At 37.7% G+C, this 22172-nt stretch overlaps 1 long non-coding RNA gene across 2 annotated transcripts in view; it reads right to left on the bottom strand.

Moving 5' to 3' along the window:
• Positions 1-22172, bottom strand: part of LOC131087032 (uncharacterized) — an 85414-nt gene that overhangs the window by 32441 nt on the left and 30801 nt on the right. The window contains exons 1-4 of one of the 2 annotated variants that reach the window (XR_009114828.1): positions 13002-13085; positions 7306-7468; positions 7094-7194; positions 4788-4860 (exon numbers count right to left, since the gene is read on the bottom strand). This is a non-coding gene — a long non-coding RNA (uncharacterized LOC131087032). Of the gene's footprint in view, positions 1-4787; positions 4861-7093; positions 7195-7305; positions 7469-13001; positions 13086-22172 lie in introns of those variants that run through there. The other variant, XR_009114829.1, reaches the window with a different exon arrangement.

Genomic DNA, 22172 nt, shown 5'->3' with positions numbered 1-22172 from the left:
ACTGTTGATGCCCCCAGCAAGGGCTCGGCAGGCCATTCTCTCTAATTGTAATTGTTATACTAATTAATGCATCAAGAGGGGAAGCTTACCCCACCATTTCATGCCCCCTGAGCCTCACACCCTCGATAAATCTCTGCCTCTGTCTGTTGCTGGAAACAAAGTACTTACAGCCCAGGTGTGCACTACTACTCTCCAGGTAACTGAACCCCAAGTGTGTATTTCTGTGTAATAAACTATACACAGAGGTAAAAGAAGAAAGTGAATTGGGGGGGGAAATTCTATTGCACCATTAAAATGAAAAATGCCTTCCCCTCGTTAACAACTCTCATTAAGGCACCCTCTGCCCTCTTCACTGCTGTGTTTATCTCCTTCCCTTGATGGCAGGAATGCTGAATCATGACAAGCCATGAGGGCTCAAGCCCAGCGCCAGGCTGTCATCCTGATTTAAGTGACAGGACTGTAGTATCTGGCCCCACAACTCACACAAAAATGGCACTGACAGTAAAGCAGCATTTGGGGACCAGTGTATAGGGACAGCAGCCTTCAGGATTTTAATAAATCCATTAGAGACAGGGAAAGATACTTTGCCGACAATTAAAAATGGAATATTTTGGAATAATTTAAATGAAAATCAAGAAGACTATAAAGAATCAGAATCTACAAATTACATATATAGTTGAAATAAATATCAAAGAAGTTGATAGAATGCAATTCACAAGTATCCCCCTGATAACATTATTGTTCTCTATAATCCCAATAGGGCTCTTTTTTTGATATTTCAGGACTGGTAGCACAGAGTCTGTGGAGCAAACATTCTGCTGGAATGCTGTTTTGCGCCATTATACTCAATAATAGAACCTTAAATTGCAATAAATATTGAAGTGAATTTTGAGCATATAGGGGAGTCAGCCTGCAGCAAGAACTGTAAGGCATTTCACTAACATGCAGATATAACAGAGATTTAACATGTTTCTCTTTCCCCCTGCACATACTAACCTGGAAATAGTGAGATAGTGAAGTATTTTGTGGTTTATTACTTTTTAAAGGCTTTTTTTATTACTAATTTTATATATATATATAAAAGTCTGATTTCTAAAGCAATTTGCAACCACTCCCCCCAAGTCTCCTTTTTAATACACCAAGAAACAGTAACAACAGCCACTAGAGAACTGGGCTATCTGGCACTAAGCCACACAGGGATTTGGCACTGTCACCTCCTTGGGCCATCACCTTTCTTCTAGTGCCTGGCATACGTGCTCCAACACATCTCTGCTCCTCTCCTTGGTGGCCCTTGCCCCGCTCAGCCCTCCCAAAGGCACAGCCCAGGACTCTGTGCTTTATCCGACACCCCGCTCCTCGGCAGTGCAAGGCATTTTCATGAGGAGAGGACAAAGAGGTGAGAGAGCACGTCAGTCATCACCAGAAATAATGCATTCCCAGCTGCACTGATGATGGAGGAAGAATTTTATTTATGTGACTTCTGCATAAGTACTTTCATTTGAAGCTTGCTATTTTGGGGGGAAATAAAAGAAATGCAGAAGATTTTGGACATCTCTGGCCATTATACGCACAAAGTTTACTCACTGCTCCAGTGATCCAATTTTCCAGTATTGAACAGATTGAAAAAAACCCTAATGCAATTTCTCAAAAACAATATAGCACACAGAAAACAAATCTATGTAATGTACTATCAACTTGGAAATATACTTCACACTCGTCATATTAGCATCTCATCTTTATATTTTTAAGCATTCAAGAAAAGCTGCAGGAAATTCTTTTGACATAAAAATCTTTTTTCTTCTGAACCCAAGGTATATATTATGCACTGTATTCCCTACTAGTCAAATCAGACAAAGAAGCATTCCCAAGACCACAGGAAGCAACAGCAGAGCTTTTCTGAGGGGAATATTTCAGTCAAAAAGAGAGAAAAGGAGAGATGTAGAGAAGAGATCCCTTCCCACATCCTTTACTTTTGCATATGAGTAGACACAAGAGACAAAAAATGCTCTGAGCAACTGGATACTGCCAAGAAAATGACATCTACCAAATTTCTCTCCCTCTTCTGTGACTACGCAGTTGTTCTGCCAAAAGGACATTCTGTAATGGACAGGAAAGAGCTTTCCACTTAAGACCCCTGTAAGGCCCTTCCAATTTTAGTGGTATCAAAGAGAAATGACTGAAAACATCTCTCTGCATACACAAGAATATTTAATTCTTATGTGGCAGAGCAATCAGCTCTATGAGCACCAACATGCAAGGACAATGCCACTTGTTCTGCCTCACCATTGTGTTCATTGCCTACTAGAAGCTTGCTGTGCATTGTGAAATGGCTTCATCCTAGGCTAACTCACTGCACCATGAATTACCTTCATTTTTTAATCAATGCTATCAAATTAGGAAGCAACTCAGGCAAGAGAAGGAAACACATTTTATATTTACTGCATGCTTCCACATGTTGTTGCTTGTCTGTGTTATTTTCAGCATTACCTATTTAAAGAAGTTGTATGATATATAGAAGACAGCAGGTAGAGTGATTGACTGAGAGTCAGATGTTAAATTGCCACAGAGCTGTGGAAAGGATAAAAATACTTCTCTACCTCAATTCATTCCATAGAAAAAATCCTCTCAGATCTTGCATCCTTATCATTTTTACACTAAAAGGTTTCAAAGTGAATAGAAGGAATAAAGGGTAATTTTTAAAAATGAAAAAAAAAAAAACATGTTCACAGTTTCGTTTTTCTTATTTTTCTAAAGAGTATAATATTGAAGGTGAAAAAGCCTGCTTGCTCTCAGTTAGGTTTACTAAATCAGTCATGAAGGCAGCTGATCTAAAATGCATCTGCTGTCACCTGCTCAGTCTCAGTTTGACAGTTCAATACCTCCTCATCTTCTGAGAATGGCAATGCTGAGACCTGAGTAAACCATGTCTGTATGCAAACTGTCACTGATTTTGTGGCATATCATCAGGCCTGATCTCCACGGCTGCAGTGACAACAGGGAACACTACAGCCAATCATCATCAGAGTTAAAATTAATGTGCAGGTCCCCACATTCAGCAGTAGGTGAGGCAAGCCCCATGAGCAGTGGCCAGTTGATGAACTATGTAATTACAGCAAGATAATCTTACCCCTGCAGAGAATGCAAATGTATATCATAAATTCAAGGTATATTTCTATACACCTATATTTTTCCCCTCAGCATTTCTTCAGAACAAATAATACATATAAATGCCAGTATAGCCTAGTTAAATTCAGATAGTAAAATATTATTCAGGGCCATGAAAGGACAATCTAAGGTACATCCTCAAGCAGTGACAGTCAGGGTCACATCAGTCACAGGGGTTAAGAAAGTTGCAGGTGATCATTGCTGCAGTAACCTAGGCCCAGCCCAGTCCAGCAGATTATGGAATTTTGCCAGCCAGCCCAACAATAGCACAGAGCTCCCAGCTCTGCCCAGGGCGGCCAGCAACACAGCCCTAGGGCCCCCAGACCTAAACTCTTATGCACCTTCAGAGCCATTTAACACCTTAAAAAATGCTCTAAATAAACATAAAAGGGGTTAAACTGATGATTCTTCAGACTACTCATTTTTTGTGGTACTACTTACAACATGAACTATGTTTGGGCAGTCCAGTATGGTTTGTCTGGTTTGCAGTTCCCGATAAGTCTCACATACCTTCTGCACGACTTTATTCAAGTTGAAACCTCTTAGCCTATTTTAAGTTGTCAAATCTAAAAGAGCTAAAAACCCAATTCTCTACTACTATCCAAGTACAACCTTTCACTAACCTATCAAGGGGCATACTTGGTGCTCCCAGAGGTGTTTGCCAACCAAACTAGGTGTGAGATACAAACAAATTCTCTGAACAGACTAATTTTAGAGAGTTTTAAGTTAAAGTAATCATGGAAAGCAACACAACATCAAGACCTTATCAAGCAGAAAAGTTACTAGACATATTTCTGTTCCAGAAAAACCTGGACTGAGGACCTGTATCTCTATTGGCATATCTCAAATACTCAAGAGCCACCAATGAAGTATGAGGTATTCAACAGGACCATTACACTTAGCTTTAGGACGCAGCATTAATCATTTTTATTTACCTTTTCACCATGATCAAAAACCCCCTTAGACAGGGTCAAAAGTTTTACAGCCTTTGTCATTTTTTTCCAGCTATCAATGGTATTGGGAATGCCTGAAAGCAGTTTGATCTCTCATCTATATAAACAATGTCTGTGCTCCTCTAGCTCTCTATATTGAGGAGTTTGTGAAGAAAAATGAGGATCCCATGAATTTATCCTAGGCAGCAAATAATTTCAAATAAAACATTGCATATTTCTAGACTAAATTTCAAAAAAGCTTTCATTGTCTTTATCGTGAGGGAAAGGCACACTTGCAAATCAGTTTTGTTTTACACTGCATCTCTTGGTACATGTCTGGTAAAAGTAAAATTTTGCTGGGAAATTACAGCAGTTCTTCCAGTCTACATGGAGTGACTTGAAATAGTCATGTCAAGCTTCAAATTAAGCAAGTTTTGCTTACTTGATGTTTCCTTTACATGGTGGAAGTATTTTGCTAGAAAGTGACATTTAAAATTAGATTTAACCTTTTCATTCCTCCAACCCTTTGAAGGAGAAAATTTTGAGCATCATTTAAACTGAATAGCTGTGTGAGTTAATAAAAGTGACAGGTAACATAGCCTCCTTATGTCACCATGATGAAGAGAACTGTAATAAAGGTCAGATATTATGAAAGTACTTCTTTTACATAAGCAGTTTCAAGGTACTTACATCCATCTCAATGTAAGAATCATGTTGCAGAGACCTGACAGAACAGTAAGTGTTGTATTCTTCACAGACCTCTCTGTAGAATAAAAAAAAAAAGCATTATTTGAGTAAGTTCTCACTAATATTTTTTTATATCTTATGTCCACTAGTCTTGTGACTTGTATATAAACAGCACTTAAGGTCTCTTGCAGAAGCTAAACAGCAGCTAAGCAATCTTTTAGCTAAAAACCTTACTCATTTCTTGACAATTATTTGTGCATGTCTCTTATTGGCTGAATCAGTCTATGAAAATGTAATTAAAAAAAAAAAAACAGGAGTAAACATGGATTTACATAAAACCCCAAGCCTTAGCTGCAAGAAATGAACATATGTTTTAGAGCCTGTTATGATCTAAAGTTACAGCAAGGACAAAATGTGCATGGTCTTGAACATTGTCTAAACATTTGAATGCCATGGTTGCAATCAACCCCATTTGCTAAACATCATTATCACCTGATAGACAAATAAATTAAACTCCAAAGCTTTCTCAATTTTGTCTTTGTATGGTGAATTGCAATAGGAAAGACATTGTTCATAGGGCTAGAAATTCTGCAGTGGCTAGAACTTGATCCAAAACAACTCCTACTCATTAAGATGGCCCCACATAATTCATTTGGAGTACCACTTCACACCGCCATTTGGGAATTACGAGGTCACTTCTAACTGAAAAAATACTTCATCTCTTGTCATCTCACAGCCATATTTCTCTACAGTAGCCTTCTCCACTGGCCAATCAATAATAAAAGCAGACACAGAGTCCAGCACTTGAGCAGATACTGAGATTTGCTAAATCTCCATTCTCTTATGGGTTGGGTCAGTTTCCATTGAAGGCAGCACAAGGAACTGGAGCACACCAACACCACACTCCCAGCAGGGACCACTCTGAGCCTCACAGAGGCTGCTGCTCCTCTGGCTTCCCCATCCCTCCCACCCCACATCTCATTTTTACTGGATTTCCAGCCCATTGCCCCAGACATGATACATTCTTCACCACATAGGGCTGCACATGTTGGGCAGCAAACAAAGAAATGGACTCGGGGCAGTGGGAAATACTTCTACGGAGAGGAAAAGAACCCTAGATGTGCATGTCTCTAAAGAGGTGGGTTAAGGTAAAGCAGGTTAATCTTTTAACTTGGGTTTTATTCACAATTAAGTAGGCTGGGAGAACACAAACTGGTTAGAAGCACATATAGGCAAGTGTCTGTATTTTGGAAGTGTTTTTATCCCATTCCTAGGGGAAATAACTGCCAAGGCAATTGCTGTCTGAGAACTACAATATCCATTTCTGGTTGAGTAACTGCCCTTTGGCTGTTAACTGTTCTTGACTTACCTACCCATGCACTGATACACCTTCTCTCTTTCCTTGTTTTTTTCCTCAAACGAGAAACATGATTTTTTTCATAACACTGTAAGACAAATGATGGAGCCTACAAAGGTACTAAACCTACCCATAATAATTACTACAAAAAGAGCCAAGTATGCAAGCTTAAAATCTCTTCTCTCTATTAAAATATCCTTCTCAACATTTGGGAGTGGAAAGAAAGAAAATGTCTGACAAACTAAAATAAATCTTATTTTACACCAGCATGATGAGACTCAGATGTATTTTACATTAATTTCATACCAGTTATTAAAAGATTAATAATTTCCTAATAGTTGACTTACTATAAAGCAAATCAGTGGTCTGTGTAACACACTGCTTTCAGACTCAGTAGTCCTAAATTATTTTAATACTTTTTACTGGCCTTGATGAGCACTATTTACCACACAATACTTCTGCATGGTTGTAACATATGTATAGTTGTTTATAATTCTTTTATCAAACAGTATATTTAGTAATGCACCATTTTTACAGAATTCAAACACCTCTCAGACACTACAAAAATTGCCTTTTTTTCCCACATTTATCTGCTCTTCTGGTTCCTTCTACTATGCTAGATCCTTTTTTGTTTGTTCAGATCGCCTTCAAATGAACAAATGCTCTTCTGACACCAAAATGCTAGTTTCCCTATCTCCTTCTTAAAGATTACTGAAAACAACAAGCCTAGAATACAACTTCACCTTTTGCTCTCTACAACAGCTACAAGAATCACAAATGCAACTACAGTATAGAGAGAAAAAAAGACATCATCACAACTAGAAAAAAGAGAAAAGATTCACAGCCACTGGCTCTTATCAAGCCTAAAGTACAGTGCGTCTGTCACAGCTGTTTTGGATATCTTGTGTGACTGGGCATTGCACAGGCAGCTTTTATTGTTGTGAATATTTACCAGAGGTAAGTAGTTTAGGTCACTGAAGTAAGACTGTTCCAGGTATGTCACAACTTCACTTAATTTTCAGTCACAAACAGCTTTGGAAATTATCACACCATCTATAGAATGAAAAGATAATTACATGGTAATGAAAAGAAGTTAAATGCAGTAGCTTAAAGGTACGTAACAAGGAATTAGTTTTCTTATGCTTCATCTGATTAGAAAATTACCACTTGCAGCAGCTGTACAATTGTGACAGACATCATCTCCATGGTGTTCAGACAGAGAAATCCAAGAAGCATTCAGCTGAATTTCTGGCATATGGCAGTTTCTACTGCAAAGCCTCTGTAATATTTCCAGAGTTGCAAGATCTTCAGTAGAAGGAATCCCATACTATAAAAAAATAGGTGCGCATACAGAGTTATCAACACTTGGCATTCACAGTGCAATGTTCTTTGCTATGAAGGGACATCCCATCTCTCAGCTCTTCACACCAGCTCTTTTTGGAGGCTGGGAGGTGGACCTGCTATGGGAAAACTCATGTACCACCCCAGACCCACAGAGTCCACCTACAGTTCTGCTTCTCAGGAGCAGGAATACTGTCTTCCCTTTTTTTTTTTTAATTTCAAACCAGATTTATCAAGCTACTGCGTTGTACTGATGCTTCTTACACCTCTTTTTTATACCAATACCTTATTTCATTTCTGGTTTTTTTGCCTTGGATTTATTAGTAGCCAGCCACTTACTAAACACTTCTCATTTTGCAGATGCTTTAGTGAATTTATTCTACTTCCATTCAAAGAGCCTACTCAAAGTTTTAGGGATAATCAGTAAATAAATTGTAGCATGTACCTTTATATACTTGAAAAGGCAGCTTAAAAATACAGATTAGAAAATATGTTTGGAAGATAGCTTCCAGTTCCATAGGAGAATTTAATACTGGAAAATATTTTAGAGAGGAATAGGCCTTAAGAAAAAAAAAAGGGGGGGAATGAAGTACATAATAGCAGCATAACATTCCTCAATAGCCTGATGGGTTTTATTCAAAGCAATGCTCCTCTCATTGAGAACTCTACAGGGACATTTTTGACCGCATTGTGAATATCACTGCCTGCTTTCAGCTGAATGCAAATGTTTATGTTGTTATTAGTGCCAATAACAAAATTTCACCATAGAACTGTTAACAAATGGATCTATTTCTTTATAATTATGTGCTGTCATTTTCTGGTTTGTCTTTAATTTTTATAAAAGAAGCAGCAGGGAGTCTAGCTGCTGCTTTTTCTCTACAGATTTCTCAGTGGATCTAGATTACAGCCTTCACAAAACAATTGTTTGGAATATCAATTGCCTCGCTCTTCAAATAATTTTTGAACAATTGCAGGTGCTATTTACAGACATGGAGCCAATTCTAAAATTTAGATTTTGATTAGACTTTGAAACCAGCTTATGAAATAATTAATATATACTAACAAATCAAAAGATGCTCAAGAACTTTGTGATGGAAAACATAACCATTATTATCATTGGAGCCACAGTTCAGGTCACTGGGAGTGGACACAATTCCATGTGAGACACTACCAGCAAGGAGAGCGAAGCAACAGCTTGCATGATTCTCATCAGCCATCATTCTATTTATACAGAGCAGGAGGACACAGGGGTCTGTTGCACAAAAAGCCCAGGAAAATCAGAGACCCACTGCCAAACCCCGTGCTCCAAGCCCACAAGGAACAGCACAGCACTTTGTTTTAACAAACTACTACAATGTCAGAAGTCTTTAAAGCTACAATTAATCGAAACCAATTGCAACACTAGGATCAGTTGCATCTTGGTCCAGATCCATCTTTTCCCAAACTTGATGTAATAAATGAAGACTATGCCTCCAGTGTTTTTGTTCATCTATCACCATGTCAATGATTATTACAGCGTTACAAAACAAAGCAACAGAAAAGCTTAATTTCAAGGAAAATTTATGGTGAGTGAAACACATTTAAACTTGACTAAATGAGAGTAACCAAATAAATCTGATGTTTGCTCAAACAAAAATTTTTGCAGCAAAAATAGATTTAAAATGTCACTGCTGAAGTATTGAAGTATAATTACCAGTGTAGGAAAAATTAAACACTGGTTAGTAAGACCAGAATCAGATACATGAGCTAGATAAAAAGACTACCATGCAGACTATCCAGCTGTCATTATAATTTAGTTCTCTATAGTGTGACCTTCAATACTGTCCAAGCTTAATTCTATATGCCTACAATGTCTTAAATGCTCTGCAATTTAAAAGCAATAAGCTTAAAATAACCTGCAGTTTAAGAATAGTAGGCTGGGGGGGAAAGAAAAGCATCACAAACAATCTAAAAGCTAATAGTGAATCAAGCAAGGTCACTGTCACTTAAAGACAGGAAATCTGCAACAATAAATTTCTTCTTTAGTTGATATTTCTGATTGATCTTTTCCTGCTTTAATACTAAGCTAAAATGACCTATCAGCACGATGAGGAGCTGGTGCCAAACACAAAGAGCTGAAATGGCATCTGTGCCCACCTCACTGCCACAGTTCAGCACCTCCACCTGTCTGAGCCCACTGCCATGTGGAACTTGGTCATTCACACACCCTGCCTGCACCCTCCCTTTGCTCCAGCAGGAACACAGGCAAAGCTAGGGTGCGAGGGTGAATATTTTCTGTAATTTCATCTAAGAGAAACAGACTCTTCCAAAAGAAAGTGGCACGACAGGATCAGGAAGGGCACCATCACACAGGACAACCACAGCACCACAGACCTTTGCCATGGAGGATGAGCACCTGGCATGGACCATCTGTGCCAATAAACACAGTTCTCAGTCATTGCATAAGCTACCAAACAAATATGTGCCGTTATAGCGGGTAGCATAATGCAGTGACAACAAAGACCAATTTGCAACAGAATTATTAATATATGTTATCAGCTATTAACCTAACTGAGAGGCATTTATCCTTATTTAAATTATGACAAATACACAAATCATAAGGTGGACGAGGAAGGTTTAGGAAACAATGTGGGGAAAAAAGAAAGAATGCAACTGCTGTGCAGGATGTCCAAGCGCAGCAACACATTCACTGCTGTCAGCTGTGTAAGATTTAATCTGCAACTTCACTTTAAGTTTAATAATTTGTCAACTATTTGCCAGAATTGACTGTCTCAGGATCTTGAATCTCTAAAAAACTAAGCAATTACAAAAATATCTTTGTGCAAGGACCAAGTAAATATTACATCATCTTTGCAATCAATGAACCTACATTTCTTAATATTTTGTTTTAGGGAGTCTTAAATCTAACTGCAAATGCTCTTGAGCAGGAGATCTCTGAGGGCTGAGGAACAAAGAACAAGACTTCAGCCCACCAGAGTTTTCTTTGTAAGCTCTCTATGCTGAACATTTTGTAAGTTCTCTACAGCTTAAAATGAAAGGCAGAAAAGTTGAGTGGGAGAAGTCTGTTAGAGAGCTCGAGAACCACATTATTTATTTTTCTTCTGTACTGTCCAGACACTGACCTGCCTCAGGCACACAGTGCAATGGAAAACAGAGAAAAGCTGTGGGTTGTAGGAGGTCCTGTATGGCTTCAGCAAGAGTGATACTTACAGGGCTCTAAAAAGAACAGAGTAATTTTAGACACATACAAACTATAGAAAATGTTCTTCTCTATTTTCCTTCTTTGTGTGGACATGAAAAAGTCAGCCTAAACTTTGCTCCATTTTGAAAATTCGTTACTGTTCTTGAGATCTTAAAAGACTTGCTTTAATTGCACATCAGTCTTTGCTGAGTGAAGTGAGGTTAAAGAGGCAGGTGTAAGGGATGTCCCAATCTAGAAAAATGTCATTTTGAAAAGAAAAACTCTTATTTTAAAGCCTGAGTTATTTGCAACTACTTATTAGACTGTCACTGAGCTTTGAAGGGTGATGATCCATATATTAAAACTTTAAGGTCTTAATATATTAAATGATAATGGATCCAAGGGGACAATAATGTACTATTGAACAGATAACTACACATTTATAATGGGCAGTAATGGGGATTATGGTCTATGATATGGATGATTAGACCTATTCTGAAATTTATAGAATAGATTTTGACAAAGAACACAAGGAGTTCATGCTACATTCAGCTTCCACAAGGGAGTAAGAAAACACAGTGGACTTAAGTGACACCATCCTCATTGTCACAGCTGTCCTCCTTTTTGCAGCAGCCACAACATCCCTTTCAGAGGTGTATCAGCTGATGAGAACAAAATGCAGCAGTGCTCAAGATCATTGCTTCCAAACCTTCCCACAAGTAATTAAATGATGATGCACCATGTAACACACTTCACTCAAACATAACCCCACCTAGAGAAATATGCTATGAATCACAAGATTCACTATTTTCCACAAAAGACATATTCCTCAAAACTTCTGTACTTGGAAATGCCATAGTTAAATTTGCCAAATCTCCATTTCAGGAGGTCACAATGTTTAATAAAGCTTGCCTTACTTTCCCTTCTGTAATGTAGTAATATAGCAAAGGAATGTTTCAAACATGAAATAATATTCAACTCTCATCGCAGATGAGAGTAAGATGCATTTCAGCTCCACTTTATTGCATCTCTAAAAGGGGAAAACAGACAAACATAAGAAAATCTAGACACTCCATAGTAATGTCATCTGTCATTCATAGAAATTGCCTTCCTATGTTTATCTGGTTTGCTCTCTGTGAACTCAAGAAAATAGGAAATTCATAGAAAAGATCAAACAGAGCAACACAGACTCTTTCATTCAACTATAGAAGAACAGCCACATAGTGAAGGACAAAAAAAGCCATCTTATTTATGAAAAATGCCCATACTAAACAAGGTTAGCTGATAGGACAAACTTAAACAAGTATATGGTATAAGACAGTTGCTGCATGTGTTTCATGCACATAATATATTCACTAATGAGAAGATAAAGACAGCCTGATTTTAAATCTGAATTATTTTTGCATCTCTGTTTGTAAAGAAAGAATCAACAGCAGTTTTCTACCATCTTAGAATTAATCACATAGCTATATAAATCCTCTATATTTTAGGAACACCAAAAGTGTCATTTCAGAAAAGCTAAATAATGTATGAAATTCAAAAATGTCATTCTTTTAATATCTCTCCTTGTGAAAAAAAAATGCAATTACAACTATGATAACTGATTGTAGCCTTCTTTTAAAGCATTACAGAAGTTGTCATTGTTTAGTTAAGCAATTCAGATTCAGAAAACGTGACCTCCCATATCCTGAGGGAGAGACCTATTGTAGCAGCAAGCAATACATCTCTGCACACTTGTAATTCAGAGGCACTGAGGCAAAAACTGTCAAAACATTACTAAAGTCGACAAGGATGTATGGTTCATTAGTCTAGGAACTGATGTGTTGTGGACCTCTTTGTGATCAGCCTGATAATTTAAATCAAGTTACAAGTTTATGTAAACCTACTAGTACTCTATTATTAAATTTCAAATCATGCCTTCAACAAAGGCAGTCATAATTGCAGAGATTTATCACAAGGCCATAACTAGCCCCCTATCATGCCAACTAAATCAATAATCAATTTATAAAGTATCATTACTTTAACAGAAAATCTGTAGCTCTTTTTCTTGCATTGGCTTTGAGGACCAAACTGCAACATAACAGCAGTAAGCCAGTCTTGTTCATTACCACGGAATTAGACTGCAAATATTCAATATTTCCAAGCAGTTCCGTGGACAGAGCAGAGTGAGCTGCAGCAGCAGAGTTCTCTGCCCCCTTCCCTGTAGCTGCCCTAAGCCGGTCCAAGATGTCTGATGCTCACACTACTGAAGCACACTACCTGAAAATGAAGCTTCATTTTCCCCAGCTTTACATCCATGAGAAAGAGATTTAAAATATGCAGCCACTCCCATACTTACAGTCAACAGCCCATCTTGTTGTTCAAACAGGACAAAGACTGGTACAATTAGAGTGAAAAGAAGAGATCGCAGAGTTGGACTTGCAATCAATGTCTCCATATTTCATTCACTGTAACAAAATAGATCAAGTTCAACTGTAATAGCATTGCTTGTGTATGGTGTGATTCCTAGGGCCCGTAGCTGGACTTTGATGATCCTTGTGGATTCCTTCCACTCAGGATATCCTACAGTTCTGGGATTTCAAATGTTAAGATTTCACTTAAGAGACAATCTTCTTTTATCAATGATAATACATGCTAATACCTGTTTTTACAACATGAGCTTTCTATCTAGAGAAAAGAAAAATAACCTGGAGATGATAACAGTGCTCAAGGACTGCAAATGATCGGTGCTACCAAATAAACAAATAGTTCATGTGACAACCTTGATCCAGGATAAAGCTGCAGTAGTCCTATAGTTAACTGCTTGATTATAATTTGATATTTTTTTCTGAATATCAAGAATTAGTCTAATAATATTGCATCCCATATTTTGAGCACAGAGAACCATAATTTAAAAGTCTGGTTAATGAAATTTGAACACACTAGTGAAAGTTGCAATTCCTTCCACTCTGCAGTCCTGAGATACAAAAAGGAGGGGACAAGTATTGAACCTGTAAAACTTTGCCTGGTTCATGTCCTTCTCATGATACACCAGAGTCCATTTCATTAATCACAAGTTACTGGTTTTATGCACCTTTTTATTCACTTGTGAAAATTACTGCATGAAATATAAAGATTTGAAGAAAGGGTAACTCAAAAATACATTTACCTTTCAAAGGATTTTTTTCCAAGCAATTAATACTGAAGTACTGCATAAAGCCACAGTAAATCCAGAGTTTTACATTTGTGTGATTTCTCCAAGTCCTCATTAATTTAAGCATTTATTTCCAGAAGCGCCAGAACAGACATTTCACAAGCACTACCATTCTGTAGTACTCTGTAACTTGGCGCTCTTTATCATAAGACCAATTTCTGCAGATCAGAGTGTGCTTAACGAAAGCATCCATGGCAGGTATGTGTTACTTCTGCTGCAGAACTGCAGTTTTCTTCCAACACACAGAGCTTCTGGAAGCCTTTTATCAACTAATTCAGAATGTGATAACAATTTAAACCCACAGATTTAAATACCTCAGCTAGATTTCCCCACTGCTGAACTCCACCCCTGCAGTGAGGGGAGCAGCCCGAGCTCCCTTTGCGGGCTGGTGGCAGCTGAGCTCTGTGGGCAGGGCCGTGGGGACAGAGCAGGGCCACCCTGCAGACAAGCAATTAAGAACTGGCAGCACGTTCCAACCTTTCAGAACAAAAAACTTGCTTCAGGACACACACTTGTCAGAGTACAACTCCAAAGGGCTATCAGTGCATAAACACAACATGTCCCAAATTCCAAAAGGCTTTTTTCTATGCCATGTAATGTCAAAGTATCAATAAATAAATAAAAACAAAAACTCCCATTACAAGACAAGAAAAGCAAAAATGATGTTTCTACTCAATAAAAAATTGTGCAATTCGAAAATACTGGACTTAGGACAGGCATAATGTGAAAAGCTCAGGGGACAATGTTGCTTTTCCAGGTGCAAGGTCCATTAGCTGCAGCTCAGACACTGCTGATATCTGAGAGCTTGTCAGATTGTCCCAAAAATGCCCTGGGAACAAATTGGATATTGTCTGGAATGTCTCATTTTGCTGAGGGATGAAACTGTCTCCCTCTAACAGCACCACTTCACAGTATTACTGCACAAATTGCAAGAAGGGTGTTTCCCTGCAGGCCATGATCAGAAATCACTGATGCAGAAGGACTTCCAGAAGACTCTGGAGAGAGCAAGAATGTAAAAGGCCTGCTTTCTCTGAAGAGTTTCCCTCTATTAACACCACTTGCATTTCTGTCTGTTTGTAGCAAATTACTTACTATTCCTGATCAGCATTAATGCCAGCACTTGTCTCCTTCCAGAGATGCTATTTGGAACGTCAGTTACTGTGGAAAACAGACACATGCACACACAGAACATGAGGCTACTTGGGATTTGTTTTGAGAGGTATCATAATTTCAGAAGACAACCAAAAATAGCTTGACTTCTTTAAAGTTGTGTTTAAAGTCCGTGTACTCATATTGCTCTTTGATGTCAATCCCTAGAAGCAGTGCACAAGGAAATGCTAAGTACAATAATAAAGAGTTCATGCCATGCCTAAATCTTTTCCATGACATAGTAACAAGGCTACAATGACACAGACTCAAGCAAAATGCATCCCTGCACTGAATCACAGCAGTACAAGGAAGGTATTATTTCGTGACTCTGCTTGAAAAAAACCCAAAATACGTTTCTTTATGAGGATGTCCAATATCCTTCAATGGATTAAAGTTTTTAACTTGGAAATTCTTGAGAAAATCTCTTGGAACATGCAGATACAAGCTTTTATATCAGATTTCTTTTTGAGCTCAGGCTTAAAATGAAATAAGCTATCAAAACAGAATAGCTTAAGTTTCTTCTCTCTTGCAAAATCAGATGACACAATGCATGGGGAAAGAAAGCTTGTCTTGCTTTCCCCAGATGATGTGACTTCTTGCATGAGCTCCTGTTTCTCAGAAAGAGTCAAGATCAAGTGCACAATGCTGTGCACTTACAGAATTATAGCTGCTTACTGATTTTGAAGCAAAATTTTTATATGGATCAAACTTTAACTTTTCACATGAATACTGGTAGATAAACACTAAAGGAGCCTATATTATATTATTAAACAGGTCACATTGCACGCTATCTTAATAATTAAACATCACTTTCTTGATGGAGAGAATTCCTGGCTGAAATTTAAATGTAGGTACTCCAAACAGAAATATGCATGAGTAAACATTTGCTGTAATTAATTGAAGACCACAAAATCACCACTAAAGATTTTCTTTTAATATATTTATTTCTGCCGCTTAGATAAAATCCACAATTTTTTCTAACTGATCAAAGCAGAATACCAGAGAAATGAAATCTTAGCAAGGAGCAATGTGTAACTTGGGGTTTAAAATGTAGGTTTACACTTTTTTAACCCAGGTCTATTCTTCTCTGCCTTCCCCCTCACAGAACAATGCTTCTAAAAAAGATGGAGATTATAGATTTTACAAGACTCCAATTGAAAATATATGGGATTTTTGGCTCAAAATCCTTTTCAGAGCTTTTGTGATTTCCTGATAATTTGATTATTTGCCTTATCTTTCACACAAACCTCAATTTAGTGACTATATATACACCAATTAAAATTATCAACCTGTCTGCTATATATAATCACAAAAAAGTTCACAGGAGTCTTATTTTTCTCACCAGCGAGCAGAGTCATGCTTGAAATAAATAACACATCCAAATTAGTATAACTTACTGTCTCTATGAAGTCATTATAATTTTCATTTAAAATCAAAGAAAAAACCTCCTTAGTAATACCATGAAAACAAATGGATTTCCAATTCTAATCTTCTCTGGGACTTGGTTTTGGTGGCTTTGATTCCTAGAGATACCTCAAAGATTAAATAGTTTGAGCCCCAATACAGCAGTTAGAATACGAGCATTGAGAGAGACCTTACTAATGCCTCTCCTATGTCTAACTTCTCTCAGCTGGCACTTTCATTTCTAACCATTATGCTGCCTTTTTTGTCTGATAGCTCAAATAATCACCGAGCAAAGGTGTTTGTGGGAAGCTGAGTGATGGCGCGTAAGGCACGGGTGACCGCTGCAATCGCTCACACATTTATAGGAAGGGGCTCTCAGACAAGCCTCACTTACTCTTTCCGTGCTTATGTAGGAACCAGTCCCATGGCAGGCAGTAGGAACCAGTCCCATGGCAGGCAGCAGGAGAAGGATCACTCTTAGTCAGTCAGCTCTCCAGTGCCCTGGTTTTGCCATCACAGAAACCACTCAGAGCTTAGGAAAGCACAAACTCAAACTTTAAATGAACATTCATTTTGAAAAGTGAGAAATATCCTAGTCTGGGTGTAAGCCAAGCTGAGGCAAAAGGCTAAGCTTAAAGTGCCTGGCAGGTGCCTGAATCCTGTCGGAAGGGAAGGTTTGTGTCACTGCTACAGGATTAATATAAGCTATTTCCACTTGATGGATACAGCTTAGTTCCAATGATCATTCACACAGTGAAACAGAACATAAACTGGACAAAAGGAGCTGTGAATTTTAAGAATATAAATATGCTCTTTTCAAGAACATATTTAGCATCAGAGATTTTATTTGCAACAATAGGACATACAACAAAGAGATGCTTTTTCCAGGCTGAACACCAACATAACTGAGGCTCCCCAGAGCCCTGACATGGGGCCAGCCAGGAGGGAGACTGCAAAATGAAAATGTGATGGAAGAGTTGCAAGAGTTCACACTAAGTTGCCGTGAGGTTTTAAATCAAACATGTTTTGATGGGGAAAAGGTCAGGACTCCACTTCTCACCTGCCTCTCACCAACACTCCCAGTACCAACAGAGAACTAGTTCACAGTCCTGGAAAGAGTGACCAGGAGCTCTTGTCCTGCTACTGAGCCATAGAGATAATGACCTTTGCCCTGAATGCAGTAATGCCCACTGCCACATCAGGGCAGAGTCTGCCTGCAGACCCCAGCAGCTTCCCTTCCACGTGAACCCAGCCTGCCTTGTTACACATAAGGAGGAAAGCATACACTGGATGTAAGGCCAAGAAACTTTGATTACAATAGCTGGAATCTTCAAGGCATAGTCAAAGGGTTCAGTCCAGTTTAGCAGTTACAGAAAAGGAACTTGCAATAATAAAAAAATCCATCATTAAATAGCACAGTATATTACATTTAAAGCAGGTATATATAGGCACACATCCTAGTGTAGATTCCTCTCTCTGACAGAAAAAGGAGTGGACTGCTGCTTGGGCTCCCAAGACCAATAGCTCTCACATGGCGGGGGAAACGAGTCAATGCCACCCACACAGCAATTCCTTCACTGCAAGCAGCATGATATTGACAGTGATTTTTCCAGGATGTCTTAAAAGAGTATTAGAAGACGCATAAAAATGGCCTTAAACTTTGCTCTCCCTTTAGTGATTCAAACTTACTGTCACTAAGCAAGCTACTTGTTCTTTACTCTTTCCTGTCCCTATATAATTTTTACCCAACTCCTAAGTCTGCATTTCTCTAACTAATCACTTGTGAGTCACTTAAAACTGGGAGGTCTCTAGTGCCCACTTGTGTGCAACCTCTCATCATCCCATGCCTGTACTTCTCCATGGGGCATCCTGTGTCCTTACCTTCAAGGCCTGGCTGTTCCACCAGGCTGTCTCCCCACACTACACCTCTTTGTTAACTACTAATACTTTGTTCTATGCAAAATTACTATTTGTCACTGCTATCTCTCTGAAAACGCTGCTGTTGTATGATATAGATATTACAAATATTTAGGCTTCTAGCAGAGTTGCTCTGACAGCAAAATCAAGCATAAAAAAAGCTCAAGACATTGTCACAACAAGCTGATTCAAAGCACTGTTCAAAGACAATAAGGTACTTCTGGTGAACCCCTTCAGAGACACTTACTTTGTCATTTACAAAATTTAAAAAACCCCAACAAAGCCCCCTCAAAAACAAAAAAAACTCCAAACAAACAAAAACCACCACCATACCATATAATAAATTACTTAGTACCTATAATTAATAATTAAATAGTAATACTTATTTCTGAAGGTCTTGGAATATAATGTCTATTATATGGGAAAAAGGCAGGAAATGTGTGTTCCCTTGTAAAAGACTTCTTGTGCAATAAGAACTGCAAATCATAGTGTGTAAGGGAAACACCTACACTGAAAACTATAACTTTTAATATATTATTTTCCTGAAATGATTGAGATTTCAGAACTTTTGTCTTGATAGCAATATTTCTAAAAAAAATTACAATGAAATGTATAAATATATACAGTGCAGCTAGATACACTTCATCCAGTTTCAGATGCATTCATTCATTTCACCTGCTTCATCAGAGAAAAAGAACAGAGCAAAAATAAAGGAATGTATCTGTAACTAACCTAAGGCAGCTTGAGAGCTGTTAGAGTTGTGTGTGTGAATTTTAAATTGCTTGTTATTTTTTTACTAACATGTACTTTCTAGTTAGGGCTGTAGTGCAGTACATGACAGGGTAATGAGCTTTCAAATGTCTATTCTGACTGAGCTATTTGTGTCTAGTTAATGCATTTCAAATGTAATTGACAAATTAATATCTCAAACTTTCCCCATTAACAGCATTAAATAAGGAAATTGGTGTTCCAGAATTGTAATCTTATTATTTATTATACCAAACTCCTCTTGTAACATATTAGTTGGTCTAAGTTCTCTTCCAATAAATCAAAGTGAAAGAAAACAAACTTCTATTTATGATCTTCCATTTCTTCCTATTTCTTAAGGTAGACAATGAAAATTAATAAAATTAATTCCACTGTTTATATTCAGGTTCTCAATACAGCAGTGTTCAGTTTATCAATTGTAAAAGTTAAGTATGTAGTTAAAAAAGAGTCTGAAGCAAAAAATAAAATTACAGTGCGGAGCACTGCTGCTTGCCTTGTTGATTTCAACAATGTCTTTCAGTATTAAGGGACCATATTTTAAACAATCTTTTTTAACTACACCTTTTCCAGAAAACAAGAAAAAAAATATCCTCTAGGCTACTAAATATCACTATGGGACCCTGACTACCAAGATTACCACAGAGGTAACCAAGAATAGGTTTTGCTCCATTTCTAATACTTGAGTATCTCAAACAACAAGACAAGATCAAGTCCCTTCTCTCACTCAAATACCTGCTCCTACCAAGGGTCACAGATGAGATTTTTGGCTTTTTCTGTTGGACACACATTTGCACATGGTTGTTTCTGCTGGTCAGCTGCTCAACTCAAAGGGTAGGGCAGATGAGGGTTTTGACATCCCTTTACATACTGGGTATTTCTAACTCCATACAGTTCCAGGCTGCTGACTCTCAGGACATAGCAGAATTAGAAAATTGGCACCTTAGCAGTGCACATCAACAATCCTACTGGTATTTGTATACTGCAAAGCTTGGATTGTTAGGAATACTTTTAAGACTCATTCATATTTTACAGCGCTGATATGATGCAAATCCCACCCTGTGCTTCTGGTGGAGAAATTAACTTTAGGTTTCTCCTAAGCTGACAACAAAGTACATCTCACAACACTTATGGTCCTGACTACTACTTCAGAGTCATGAACTTCCACATTTGAGGATACCATTTACACCTTCAGCTGTTTACTGACAATAACTAACTAAACAGCCTAGATAATCCATAGGTCAGTTAGATAACTATTCCTCTGACAAACATAAGCATGCCACAATCATTTTGGAGACAAGCATAATTAAACAAACCCAAACCCAAGTTAAGATAATTTAAATAAAGTATGCATAATGTGATTAATTTCACAGAGAAGAAGAAACAACCTACAGCTCACCAAAGTACAACTGTGAATTGATTTTAAATTAAAGATGTGAATTACACAGTATGCAGCTAAATTAAAAAGGCTGATTTCAGAGGAATTGATATCCTCTATAGAAATATGTCACATATACAAAAAATTTGTTATATGAAAAGTAAAAGATGTTATGGGACATGTACTTTTGCTCATGCTCTTCAGGTGAAAGAAGAAGAGGTTGGAATTTAAGAATCTAGGAGCACATTTCTTTTACGTACAATCAAATATATTCACAGAACATCAAAAGTCCTAATTGCACTTCTGACTGTTGATAAAAAAGTTTTAGCTTGCCCTGCAACAGTGCACAGCAACGGGAAGAATCCTGTGCCTTTGATAAGTGAACCTTCTTATTAATAAAATATAATTCCTTAACCTGGAAATACTCATCTTCCAATCCTACAGATCAGCAAATGCAATATGACAGAGCTACTGAAGTACCTTCTATGAATTCCAAGTCAAGCATACAGAGATAGGAATGCAAACACACCATCACCTCCATAGCTAAAACACACAGAAAAGGCTTTGCCACTGTGATCCCTCTACTCTTTGTCCTAAGAAGGAGCTCTGTGTTCTGTTAGGTGTGTCAGCTGAAGAAGCAAAACTGTTGTTTATACCTCATTTCCCAAAGTCACTGAAACATCTTTTTGTAGCACCAGGCAGACAAATTGGAATAGCAGACACAAACGTGTTTAAGCAAACCCAATAAGCAGCATAATTTCAAACTTCCCTTGTGCCACAGATGTTGCTTTGTTAAGTGATAGTTGAGTATGCCTGCTTTAAAATGCTTGAACCAGCACAAGTGCCACTTCATTCCTATGTGATGTTTTCATTTGGCTGGACAGGTGCTCTTGCAGCAGAATATCCAAAATAGAACATCTAAAATATGTATTCACCAACATCTGTCTTGCTTTGACTTAAAGAACCTACTCAAGTATGCATTTAAGTCTGAGCAAAAAATTTTCCATTCACTTTGACCTTCTAAAGAAGCTTCATGAGGCTATATGCCAAAACCCACTTTTATACAAAAGTAATCTTCACTACCCACAATGTGGGCACTGGCACTTGGGTGACAGTCGGGGCATGGAAAAACAAAACTCACAACAAAAAGAAACCTCTCAAGCACCTCTAAAAATATAGAGCTTAAAGCAATATATTTTCCAGCTGGCAGATTTTGCAAGCTTTCTAAAAAGGAATTATAGCCAATATGCTGAATATATAATTTTTCAATTATAGATATAGAGACAAAGATAGTATTCTATTTCTAGTCTATGATAGAAATGTCAATTGCTTCATTTGAGAAAATTAATTTGAATTTGGATTATGGACATTTTTGTGCTTGTTTTTCTTTCCCATCTAGCTATAGCTTAACCTGTGTAGCAGTGTTTCACATTAGCCATAAAAGGCATTATTGGTGTAGTAGTAGCAACCTGCTACTTATCTGTCAAATTTTTCTGTCATGTGTAACAATATTCAACCTAAAATGGTTTACAAATAACACACATAAATATTCCATCACCAGTAAGATGAACAAAAAAGAACTGCATGGGGAAACCGAAAACTACACTCAAACATGGAAGAAAAATGAGAAAAGGCTGTTTGAAACTGAAGAGGATGTTATTACCATAGATATTATACTAGTATAGTCCATATACTAAAACTAC

Source organism: Melospiza georgiana, chromosome 9 (assembly GCF_028018845.1).
Source record: "Melospiza georgiana isolate bMelGeo1 chromosome 9, bMelGeo1.pri, whole genome shotgun sequence".
NCBI lineage: Eukaryota > Metazoa > Chordata > Aves > Passeriformes > Passerellidae > Melospiza > Melospiza georgiana.
This window is presented reverse-complemented; position numbering and strand designations above follow the sequence as displayed.